At 42.9% G+C, this 13207-nt stretch overlaps 1 protein-coding gene across 1 annotated transcript in view; it reads left to right on the top strand.

Moving 5' to 3' along the window:
* Rora (RAR related orphan receptor A) overlaps positions 1 to 13207 on the top strand; it is a 165645-nt gene that overhangs the window by 591 nt on the left and 151847 nt on the right. The gene's annotated exons all lie outside the window — the stretch shown is intronic.

The raw sequence follows: 13207 nt of genomic DNA, 5'->3' as shown, positions 1-13207 counted from the left end.
TTTTTCTTTTTTTTTTTTTGTCCAGTTTTCCGAAGAGTTGGAATTCGCCTATGTCTGGCTGCTGTGACCCTTCGAGTAAAAACTAATGTTTCAGCTGTGATCCATGGTCAACAGAGGTCTTATTTTCAACCTGTACTGGTCGGAAGTGGCCCATCTCCACCTGTCTGTACTGAGTGTGTGTTGAAGAGAGCCTACACGTACTGATGTGTAGAGGATCAGTTATTTTACTGATCACCCTTCCTCTAGATCCTTCCTTAGGAGAGTCGGTATGTTTCCAGGAAACATCACCTTGATTTCTTTTAAACTTTGATCTCCTTTTGCTCAACACTAGCTCACGGATCAGGCTGTTTTGTTCTTAATGTCTGTGGAGCAGAGATACGACTGAGACGGTAGGCGCTGTTGCTGGACCATGGGCACGGCCATTGAGGGCCTGGGAGATGGAATCGGTAGTCTGAGATGGAAATGTGTACCGGATTTCTGCTCTGTATTCATTCCACTTCTCGGGTTAAATTGCTTTCACCACTGGCCTTCGTTCCAGCTACACCATAAAGTTTACAAACTCATGAAAGGTGTCGTGATTTGCAATCTGAGAAATCATGTTTGACTGTGCCTTGAACCTCAGAATGAAATAATTTATCACTGATGCAGGCAGTCAACTTTCACTGTACTTGACCAGTATATTATACAGGCTTTGCATTAATGGCGTCATTAACATTAGATGACTGTTTTAGTGCACAGATACGTGCTACTATTCCTACAAAGTGCTTGGGAAACTTTCTAAGGCAAGTAGCGGAGCCAATTTTGGCACAATATAGGAACAATAAGGAGATGTCCCCAAAGCTTTCTTAATTACACTTTTTACATTTTTCATTTCGTGTGAATCATTGGGGCGGGGGAACCTGTGTAACATCGAAGTAGTTTAGCTTGTGCCTCAGTTGATTCTTGAGTCTGCTCTTGGGTCTGTTCGTCTGTCTATCTGTATCTGTAGAAAACAAAATTACCGCAAAAAAAAAAAAAAAGCATCAAATTCCACGAGAAGCCGCCTTGAAGAGCGCTGAGAGGTCCGGCCTCTACCACACACAGGATCATGGTGGCACCTCGCTCTCTCACTGCACAGTTCCAGTCAACTGTCCCTCCAGCAGGGCAGTGTGTGACCCTTAGCTTTTGGGGGTTGTTTTGTCGTTGTTCTTGTTGTTCTTGCTGTTGTCAGTGCATAATTGAGCTCATGATGACTGAGAGATTGACAGTGCAGGAGACTGAAGTCCTCTGTATATCCGCAGGGCAGGCATGGTACAGAGCGCTCCCTTGCACAGCCTTGCCCATGAGCTCGTCCCTGGCCTGGAGGGACCAACTCTAGAGGTGGTAAGTAATTCAGTCTTTCTGCTAGCTCAGTCCTGGGTCTCTCCCAGGTAGGGGCTGATGATTGTGCCTACTGTGTATAGTGCTTTGGGGTATGGACTCCTGGCCACCGACCAATATACAGAAAGCTACTGACTATGTACATTATGGCTTGGCGCTTAGATAAGTGGACAAAACCACTACTTCAACTCCAGCGGACCTGAAGAATACACCACAACTAATAAGATAACGTGAGACAGAGACCATAGATGTTAGCTCGTATAGAGACAGTCTGTCTATAAAGACAGTCAAGGGATTTTCAACCGTGAAAATAATTTCACTGGCCTGTTGTAGAAATAACCTGTGGTTGAGTGAAATTCATGGAAGGATTTAGGTAACAGCATGAGAGTGGTGGCTAGCAAGGAGAAATTGATGTTCCAATAACAGGCAGTTTCACCAGGTGGGCCTTCCAGCAAAGGCTTAGAGAATTTCATCAACTGTACCTGCTTTAAAAAAAAAAATCAAGACATATCCAGAGTGGATGGAATTTGAATGTCTTTCTAATCTTGAAGATCAGCAGGAAAATTTTTTAGACATTAAGCAAGAAGTTAATGTTGAAAGGCTTAAAGCCCCTGTATGTAATCGACAGAAAGAGTGATAGGAAATCACATTGGTTTTTTTCCAATGATGTTTATTTTCATGATCTGGGGGAGAGGGTTGTGAATAAAATGGCCCAGTGCTAAGTTGGAAAGAATAGCATCCGCATAGGATAGCTAATATAAAACTTCATACATGTCGAGGAGAAATTGAATTGTCCAAGTCCCAGGTCTGGGAAAATCCTCTGTACCACTGAACATAGAGATCGTTTTTGTCACCCAACTTGGAAGGCAGCCTATCATGTCTCTGATCTAGCAAATCTACAGGGCCCACATGTTGTGAGATAAGAGAAAATCAATCCGTTTTTTCTCTAATATCAGTCACCCAAATGACTTCCTCTTTAGCATCTGTCGGATTTTTCTTGAAAACTGAACTGTCCTAACTTGCCTCTAAGTTTTTTTTTTTTTAAGATTTTACATTCCAGCTCCTCTTAAATCACCTTGACATCTGTTCTTCAAGAAGTTTCACTATCGGTGAAGTGTACGGATTCATTTTTGCACTGTCTCAAAATTTCCATTTTTAGCCAGGGTTCTGGAAACTTTGGTCAGCCCTGACTACCTAATCATCGACAGCTGAAGTCACCTAACATTAGTGACTTCAGTCTGAGTTTTCTAACTGCCCCCACAAAGAGAGTGTTCAGCTTACAAATTAATATGTACAGTTGCAGAATATATTATCAGACCAGTGTGCCAGCTCACAGGTGCACTAGTCAGAGGTGCAAGAACTATACAATGAACCTGAGTAGTTGTGGCACTTGGTAATATTTTAGGCCACCCTGCTATCTGGAAAGTACAGATACTACTCCTTTGAAAGAATATTCTGAGTTAGTTGAGCCATAAATTTCCATGAGAGGACATTTGACTCCTAAGGTTCCAAGGACTGTATGAACATAGTCTGCGGAAAATTCAGGCTCTCCTGAGTTTCTGAGGATAGCTTCTGTCTTTGTCTCAACTGTAGTTGGCTTTGAGAGACAACAAAGCATTGGTCATCCCTCCCAAACTGGCCAAGGAGTTCTTCCATTTGTGATGTTTTGCAGTTGTTGATAGGAAATGTTGCTATTGGTTTTTGAAGTATGAACAGAAAGAGTATTTTCCTGTGGGGTAGGGACGTATTAGATCATTTTACCCTGTGGTGCAGAATTTCAGTTTAATTTTCATGGTAATTATGTAGCACATGGATTTGGTCAGACACTTGTGAGATTGCTTTTGCTTTGGTGTCTCCTGAGTTTTCTCTGGTTGCTTTCCTGATGAAATCGTACCGTGTGGATAATGTCTTTGTCTTGGCATCAGGTGCTGTTTTGGTTTTTATTGTTTGCCAAGGACAACTGGTCATTTGCTTTGGAGTTCTTAATCTAGTTCTGCTTGGATGGTACACTTACTAAAATAGTATCGGAGGACGAATATAGAGGTAAAAAATGCAATTGATCATCCTCTGTTTCCACATTCTGTGAACGGTCGCGTCATGGAGTTGAAAACTTCAAAGCAGCTCAGAAGTTGTCTGGAAGGCCCGCATAGTATCCCCAGAGCCATCAGATCACTCCCTCCTGCTCCTGTGCTTTTTTTCTATTCTTTACTCCTCCAGTCGAGCCCTGCCCTGCCTCTTCCATTCATACTCACGAATCTAAGAATGTTTGAAAAGTGTAGATATCTCAGTGGTGAGCAGTTGAGAAAAGGTGTCAGTTTAAGTCCAGCCAGTTTGTCAGTTTCCTCCCCTCAAAATACCAAAATAAAATATGCTTCTTAACCTTCCAAAATATTTTAATTTAACTTAAAAAGCCATTAGCAGCAACTCAGTACATTTTGAAATGTTTGCTTGCAGCAGGTAACACCTAAAATATAAAAGTAAAGCACTGTATTATTTATAAAGAGATTTTGGTTCTCCAATGTGAAAATACGTTAACACAAATCAGAGTATTTCTTTCAGAAGTAATCTTCTGCATCCCTAAAAGTGTTTATTGCAATCATTTAAAATGGAATAGGTTAATGTATTCACTTTTCACCCCCAGAGACTTGGCTTTGAATTTGACTTAGAGAAAATTAGTTTTGAGGCCTCAACCTCCTCTCCTTAGGCATTTGTTGATACCACAAAATGAGCCCAATGATTTGTCACAAGTGTTGCCATTTACTCAGGAGAACCAAAAACCAGAATAACCTTATTTTCTCATTTTCTTTTCCTTTCCTTGAGGCCGTTCTTTTTTTATTGTAGATTCTTAGCGACCTCCAACTTGAGGCTTCCCCATGTAATTTTCTCAGTCCAGGAAAACCCAGGAACCTTACTTGCCGAAGCTAATGGAAGGTGCTTCTTGGTGATGCAGTTCATAGGTTGCCATGACAGCTTGTGTGACTCAGCGTATGACTCATGGAAGTTAGAATTTCAGTGGCTGGCAGGGAGTTTCATTAGGACAGACCTGAGAAGAAGCCATACAGAAGCTCTTTTGGTAGGCCTTCATCCATATCCTGTGTACTCATTGACACGTCGTCAGGAAAAGGGCTAACTGGTGCTCACCAAGCAACTGGAAGAGTCATTGCTAAGTCTATGAAGGCTTATCCCAGACCCTAGACTTGCTCCTGGAGGGATGCCGCCACAGCGCAGGACTACTAAATGGGCAGCTGTCTACTAAGACCTGCTGTGCGCACATAGGCTTTTTACCCCAAGGAGGCCACAAACTAGTTGAGGAAAGGTCACAGCAGGGAGACAAAGGAGCATAGGGGCTCATTGAAGATGCTAATGTCGAGTCCAGAAGATTTGAGTCACAACTGGAAAGCATGCTAAGACCATCCTCGTGCTTGTGAGCTAAGTATGCTATAGCAATGAAGTAAAAGATAAGGAATTAAACCTGGTCCTAAAAACTAGCCCTGCTGTCCCCCTCCACCAATTCCCAGCTACAGTGACACCTATTTAGTTCCTTCAAGATCAGCCTGAGGAAATAAACACCCCTCAGTCTGAGGAAATAAACACCCCTCCGAAGCATCTGGAAACAATCGCCTTGTGTAGAGTCAGCCTGTGCGGCTAGAACCTAGTCCTCCTCAGCTTAACAAGATTTTTCTGTCTCATCATATTAAAGATAAATCGACTGCATTTGGCCCTGCCAATCCTTCCAAGGTAGATTTTCATAGTCTTGAAAACCAAGTTCATGGAGAGGATCTATGAATCCCATAGCAACACTGAATACTTAGCTAAGTGTTTCCATCTGAACATCCAGTTTGTTCACGTTTACTCAGTCTGATTCTTGGACTGAATCTGGATAAAAATTACTTGTGTTCTCATTTCAGATTGTAGGTTCAAATGGGTATATTGAGATAGGGATTGCCTCTTAAATATATCATCACTGCTGGCCTACTCGGTGCTGGTGTATACTTAATAGATTTACTTCATGGTTAATGAACTCTTAGACATGATTGGGTTGTACTCTAAAGAAGGGGTTAGGTGTCTGTGACAGAAGTTTCCAGATCTTATAGTTCAGTGTTGATACAGCAATGCACATGATGGGAACAGCAGAACTATCCATGATTGTACCAGCAGCAGTGGAGCTGCCACCAAGAAATTCTCATTTTCCAGGCCTTGTGTTGACTGCTTACGTTTACTGTCATTAATTTTCTCATGAGCTTTATACTATTCACCCCGTGTTTTAGATAAGAAAACTTATCTGAGAAATGGAATGAGTAGCTTAATTTAAAAAATGAAAAATCTTGTTAACCTACCCAGCTGGTCATGGCCAAGAGCCAGGGCTAAAACAAAAAAAGAATTGGCCCTTCATGTACACGTGAGAAAGAGTCCATGTATGTGCAATATTAGTATCAGCTAATGCTTCCAAATTACAGGTGGAAATTGAGGCCCATGTCCCACAACTGGCCTGTATGTGTCAGAGCCAGGATATAAAGGCAATTCTTACAGGTGAATTGCTTCTAAAATGAAGCACTCCATTCATTAGAGTGGTTCTACCACTCTGAAGTACTGGGAAAAGGCCAAGTGCAGCACAGTCATTCCTGTAGTTGACTGAGGCTTTCTCTTACATCGCAACTATCTCAGCAAATCAGTTGAAGAACCAACTGATTGTAAGACAATTGATTATCTCACTAGATGAAAACATTCGGCAGAGGCATTCTCCTGGAAACCTTTCCTCTTTAAAATGATTGTTACTTTTTTTTTTTTTTTTTTTTTTGTACCAAGGATCAAACGCGGGTCCTTGCACTTGCGAGGCAGGTGGCAGTACGACTGAGCTAAATCCTTGGTGATCGTTACTTTCTAACACTCTAATTTCAGCAAAATACTGGTGTCCATTTAATGTCCGTAGACACAATATAACCATGATAAAAAAGTAACTATTCTGTGTGGTTATTGGTGCTTCTGGAAGAGCTGTGGCCCCCACACTAGTAATAATGTATTTTTCTTATGTCATGAACTTATTTCCTACCGAAACAAAGCTTTTAATTGCCATCATGACATTTATAAGAAATTTATATATTACTCTCTTGTCAAACAACCTGGTAATTCCTGTGTGACTTTCTGTGCCACATGGAGATAGTATGATTCGGGACAATGCAGTGTCCTTCAAATCTAAATCCAAATAAATAAAACCCTGAAAGCTAGAAAAATGCCCAGTAATGTATACCTCTTATAAGTGATATAAGAGAATGAAATAACTATGTTTTGAGGATCTTAAAGCTTGCTTCCATTCAGGATTGGATTTGGACTGGATTTAAACCTGTATTCAAAGGAATAAAAACAAAAGAAGTAGAGAGACAAAGGAGTGTGAAACAAGAAAGGCACGAGCACTCTACATTTACTTCCTCAATGATACAGCAGTTTTTAGGCTAACTTCTCTCTCAGTTGTGTGGCCTAGAGCTTAGCCACATGGCCCTTTGGTTTGTCATTGACGTCTCCATGGGTACATGAGAGTGACTCAGGTTTTCACATCCAAGTTCTCCAGTTCTCCTCGCCCTCTGGCAGCCCAGAGTCCCTCTGGGTACGAAGCTGCCCACCTGCTCCCACCTAGGGACAGACTCTTCTCATGATAGGTCTTTCTCTGCTTCAGTGTGTTGATCAGTGACACTTCACTTCTGGCTCCTGATGTCTTCATGAGCAACCAAGAGCAATGATTAAAAGGCAAACTCGGGAACAGAAAATGCTAGCCTGAGCTAGACGAAGGTTGGGGTTCAGTGAAAGGAAATGAATCCATAAATAGTTAATGTTTCATTTCAAAGGAGAGAAGGAGGTTATAGGTTGGATAATCTGTAAACTTATAATACCAGGACCTAAGGAAGGCAGGCAGGAAAGCAGATCGCTGCAGATTGCTGACGGGGGAGACACACGAGCTTTCTGTTCCTTGACCTCTCCTGGCTTCCTGGCACTCCCTGCGGTCCTGTGCAGAGAAGAAAGTGTCACTCGTTTCCCACCATATCTCACTGGTGAATGTGAAGGTGAAGCACAGATCTATTTGAGGACCTTTAGTAATGAAAGCCTTGCAGGATGCTGGGCTGACTTGAGTTTCATTGGCCGTTGGGCTTGGAACACAGGTGGTCTCTGCCTTTGATCTGAAAGGGTCTCAAGGGTTGGGTGTGATTGATAGGTCAGCAGAAGGTTCAGGGATGAGGATGTGGACCTGTTCAATTAGAGTAGAGGGTTCCCAAGGAAAAGAAGAGGCACTGGGAAGAGACAGCAGGTTTGGACTCTCTCATAGCCAGTAAGGAGCTACAGAATATGCGTGCCCGATGCAGTGACCTATAAACAATGTTTCCATGTCATTGTCACTTAGCATTGTAAGAATCAGATGCTGCCTGCTCCCATCTCCTTCTCTGAGCCCAGATAAAATGCTTCTCCTTACGCAGGGGTTCTGCTCTGGCTCTTCCTGTGATCAGCTGTGTAGAAAGAGTGCTTAGTAAGCAGGAAAGATTTAGTCCAAAAGGGGAAGGCTACTCTGGCGGAAAAGAAAAAGTGTCTCCCTTTTTCTCTGTCTCCCCAGTTTGAAGATGTAATTGTCAGGCCCGTTCTTGCCATTTCATTCAAATCAGAGGCCTGGAATGAGCAGCCAACCTTGGATAATACATATGCGCTTTGAATTTCGTAGTTAATGGCTCCCCTTTGGCTGCTTTCATTCCGCTGCTAATTGGCTGGAGGTGCCTATGATATACCGGGAACCTGTCTCTCGCACCCTTTGAACTCAGCTACAGATAGCGTCAGAAAGATTTGAATCCCTAATTCCAAATCTTGCTCACCCCTGAGATCCACAGAGTAGACTGCTCTGATTATTATGTTTATATCTGAAGACCGTTTCCCTCCTACAGTCACACCGAGCGGAAAGAGGACAGTTCCATCCCCTTTGTCTTGATGGGTCTCTTGATTTCCAGAGAGTAGGAGGGTCCAGATGAGGTATTTCATCAGCTGTGTATTCTTAAAACTCTTCGCTACAATGAAATATATTGAGTTAATTTATCTGCCTCTCCTACACCATATCTTTTTGTCGACAAAACTGAAAATTCACTTCCTTTACCAAGTTAGGGCACTGAGGTAATTGATTGTTACCAGTCTGTGCTGTTAGTCGACAGGATAACATGGGCGCCTCTAGAGAACAGGTGAAAACTAAACTCTGTCCCCCGAGGCCAGTGAAATAGCTGTTTGGTCCCTTGTGTGAAACTTCCTAATAACTTAACTGGGCAGCCTGTGGATCCCTGGAGGGTCCTCCACAAGAGTATTCCCTCCCTTTGTTAAAATTGCTTATTAAAAATGATTCTATAATGAAGTTGCCTCAAATAGCAGCTCTTTTCCTGGTCGTCCTTGAAGCGGTGGTAAAGAATCTCAGAGACAACTGTCTAGGGTTTTCCTCCTTGTTAAAAACTTCGCTCTCACCACAGTTACTCTTGATTTTTAAGGAGACAAAGTCTATCTGATACAAGTCCCTCTCCAGTTGATTATGTCGCTTGAAACGCTGTGCAAGGCATGATTGGTAGTTGAGCTTGTCGTCCGGGCTCAGGACTCGAATTGATCTCCATGGAGGGGGAGGGGGAAATGGGAGCCTGCGGTGGAGACAAGACAGTCAGGCCTTCCCCAGAGAGTTTCCGCCAGCCAGCAACTCTGCTGCCGACACAGCCCCGACTCCATCAAAACACTGATTGCCAATTATGTCATCGCTTTGGTTCTGGATTCCTTCTATCTGTAAACTAAGCACTTTCCTGCCATTGGGAACTGTCATAAAGAGGAATCAAACAATAAAAAACCGATAGGACTTTCTTGGCTCTCAGTGCACTGCATAAATTCAGAGGGCTCTTAATACGTGTAGGAAGTTAGGAGGAAAGATCAGGTGTCTGTTGTCCCTATCATCAGCTTGGCCTTTTGGCTTCAAAGGGCCGACACTGAGGGTGCCTTTCACAAAAAGAGTGACGGAGCCATTGTTGTAAGGCTCTCCGACAGTGACGATGTCTGCCTCCCCCTTGGTATGCTGTGGCCAGGCGTTCTCAAACAGCTAGCCCTATAAAGTTGTTAGTGACAGGTGCAGCTCAAAATGTTTTTCTTCCTTTAAGGTTTGTCAGGCAGTAAATCTACAGACGCCGGCAGTATGGCTTAGCACTCCTTTTGCTTTGCAGGGTGAGTTAGGCAGAGCACAAAAACTGAAGGTGCCATTGTGAATCCTCTGGGGGGAGGGGAAGATAAGAGTCGTATTTGGTTGCACTCGGACTCTCCGGTTGCTCAGGTAGTGCTGGGATGTGCTGTGAGTCTGCCTCTTTATATCCTGAAGCTTCGTGTTATGGTCCTCGAATATACACAAAAAAATCAATTTTTGAAAAAAGCATCCGTTGTCTGTAATCTGTTCCCAGAATATAAGAAAGGACGGGTATCACTACTGCATTCAGCAATTCTCACCAGCCCCTCTCTCAACCCATACAAATGAAAGGGGGGAAAAAAACACATGGGCTTCTCCAGAATTCCATGGTCAGCAGCGTCTTCTGATTCCAGTCTTCAGTGGGCTTTCCCATCACCTGAGCAGTCTCTGCTTTCTGATGTGGCCCTTGAGGCCGTTGCTAGGGTGGCTGCGTCTCCACTACTCTCTTCCTGCTGTCTACACTGCAGGCCCTGGTTGCCGTGTTGGCAGTGAGTTCCCAGAAAACTCCGCCCTGCATCTCTTCTCTTTTATCAGCTTCTGCCCCTCTCCAGCCCTATTACATTCACTGCCACAGCTCCTCTGCCCCACGGTATGTAGTTAAGACCACAGTACGAAACTACTTTATAAAATAGCTATCGTTTATGTAGCTGTGTCCCACTACATATTTCTTAATTGTTTTGGGATCCCTTGGGCCTAGTAGAGTGAGCGGCATCTACTGTGTGCTCAGTTAACACCTGTAGATGTGTGTATGCACACAAACACACACAATAATTTATGGCCATTCTTCTTGTACATTTGAGTTTGGAAGAAAAATAGATCCCTTCATGGTTAACTACTGCAAGAAAGACGACTAGGTGTTTATTATTTGAAATAGATTAGAATTCTATTAGACTCTGGCTACCACAGCTTAAATGGCTTCTTGATGTTTTACCTCTGTATCTTAAGTCTCAGTTTGAGGGCCCATTGTTTTAAAGTTGCCTTCAGTAGTTTGTCAGATGTAAGGTAGAATCTCATCCAGAGGTTTAAAAATACTTGTAAATCTTACTAAAGATGAAGCACATGTTGTTTTTCTGAGCGATCTCCTAAATACCATTTGCTTTCATTATCGATATAAGCTTTCCAGGAGGCACGTGATCAGGTCTGTAGGGTAAAAGCTAAAGGTATATTTTTACTAGCATTGGCGTCCATGTAAATGTAAGTACAAGGCTGCCTATTAGGGAAGGGGATGGCTGGCTTCTCGAGAGCGCAGGGGAAATGGCCTGTGTTTCTCCAGTCCGTGGAGGAAAAAGTCATCTTAAAATGTTACACAGCTGCTGAAGTCAATGTTCAGATAATCCCAGATCAGTTACTGAGTTTTAAGGTAGATTCTAGAAAGAAATGACCTTTATTTGTTCAAGGTCGGAACACAGGACCTGTTTGTCTAGCCCAGTGTGTAAATATGCTTCCTTAATTTGCCAGGAAATCCTTTTTTTTTTTTTTAAAGTCCTTTAAGCGGCTACAGTTTCTTCGCTACTTTTGTTTGTAACATTTTCTTGAGTCTAAACAAGAGAAGCAAAATTATCCCCTGCAGTATCAGTTCCTTGTGTGGAAACCTTGCTTACATATGAGAAGATGAGATGTGACCCAATAAAAGAATCTATTTTAATTTTAATTTATTTTCTGGTGGCCTTTTATGCCTCCTTAGGCAATGACCTAACCAATTCTATGCTAACAGTGATTTTTTTTCATCCAAGGTCAAAAAGAACTTTAAAATTATTATACAGGGAGGACAAATGTTTTTTGCCTGGCAGATGTTTTCATCAAATCTACTTCTTGATGTGAAATTGAAATTGTAGTTATTGTGGCTTCCCGATAATTCTTATCTCATTAGGCTTCTATGAGGAGGAAGTCCCTAATGAACAGGAAGACAATCCTTGGGACTTCCGAAGTTGACTTTTTGGTAGAGACTCCATCTTGTACTGTGTTCCATCCCTTCTTTCCTTTTCAGATGGGAACCTTTACTACACAGTGAAGAAGCTATCTTCCCTCTGGGCTGCAGTTTCCTACAGCCGTGTGCAGGCAAAGTAGAAACTGCCTAGAAGGGCTCAGCCTATGTGTGCAGAGTTGGAAAGGAAAAGCCATTGCGTGACCACAAGCACATCCATGCCACCATCTCCTTCCTCCACCCCCCACCCCCCCCAAAAGGAGTTCTGTCTGATATCTCTAAATCAAAGAATTTTCCGTGGCCTGATTTGTGGACGTTACCTAATCCTGTGTATAATTGGGGTGATTTGAAAGACGGGAAGATGTTCTCATTTTCATTATGAGAGCCACTCGGGGACAGTAGCATTTAGAAGAATATGCTTTTATTGCCCTAAATTACTGTACCTGAGGTTCCATTGATGTTTCTCTTAGGTTAGATTTCTAGTGAACAAAATAACTGAGATGGGTGCCATTCTCACAGATTGTCCAGGGCTTATTACTCTGACAGCAGCAATGGGTTTTCCTTAATTCTATCCTGAAATGTCACCTGGAAGGAGGAGCTCTGGAGAGTTGGGGACATAGAAGAGCCACCTTCTCACGTTCTGTCTGTGACCAGAACCTCACCTTATAGTTTCTCTTATTGTGCAGTCACCGTTAATAGAGCTCACCTTGCAGTGCCAGGCTGGAACACATCTGGAACCAACCCCCTTGGCATAAAAGCTAAGCTGGCTCAACCTTACACCACACACAGCAAAGATGCATTCTATTCTCACCTGAAATGCACCGTTCTTCCCAACTAGTCACTCCACTAACGTATCTTGAAGTGAATGTGTGCATCTGAGATTGACTTCCTCAGAGAATAGGCTGAATAGATTCTGAAATTTGCATACAGCCATTGGCATTTGCATCCGGCACATACCACACCAAGCAGGAGAAGCCAGGCTGGCCAGGAGAGATCATGCTGTCATGTGCTTGACACCTCAGCTTTTGCAGCCTCCACAGGAAATCAGAAGGAAGAGTGGCCTTGCCATGCAAGGAGAACAGATCTTTTACTCTGCCCTAGACAGCCCAGCTGCCTCCGGGAAAGGGCAACCCTTCCCTCAGAGTAGCCCCCTCGGGCTAAGGGCAAAGGTCAAGGACTCACTGTGAGCATTGTTACCCAACTCTGTAGGCCCTGGGCTGAAGGCTGGAGGGACACAGGGATCTGAGCCCTGGAGGGTGGCATCTGGGCAGCATACTACAACATTTATTGCGGGGGCAAAAATGGACGAGAAATTCAGGGGAAAAGATATTTTCTTTATTTAAAAGGATACATACTTTATTGCTTAGTTAGGACTTAAACCAATACACACACACACACACACACACACACACACACACACACACACACACACTCTTGGCTTCAGGATTACTGTATACCAGAATTGCAAATGCTGAAGAAAAAAAGAATGCTTTTTTTTTTTCTATTGAACAAAGTTCTTTGTTAGGATTTCTGGTCCTGGACATGTGCAGTTATTAATCATACGTGTGGACGATTGCATAGACTGTTTTATTTTTCCACATATGGACATTCCAGAGCATTAACACATTTTTTTCTCTATTACAGAAATAAGTAACACATTTCCAACTATTTAGGCCCATGCAAAATGTGTT

This window comes from Fukomys damarensis, unplaced genomic scaffold (genome assembly GCF_012274545.1).
Source record: "Fukomys damarensis isolate Sample0158 unplaced genomic scaffold, DMR_v1.0_HiC HiC_scaffold_25, whole genome shotgun sequence".
NCBI lineage: Eukaryota > Metazoa > Chordata > Mammalia > Rodentia > Bathyergidae > Fukomys > Fukomys damarensis.
This window is presented reverse-complemented; position numbering and strand designations above follow the sequence as displayed.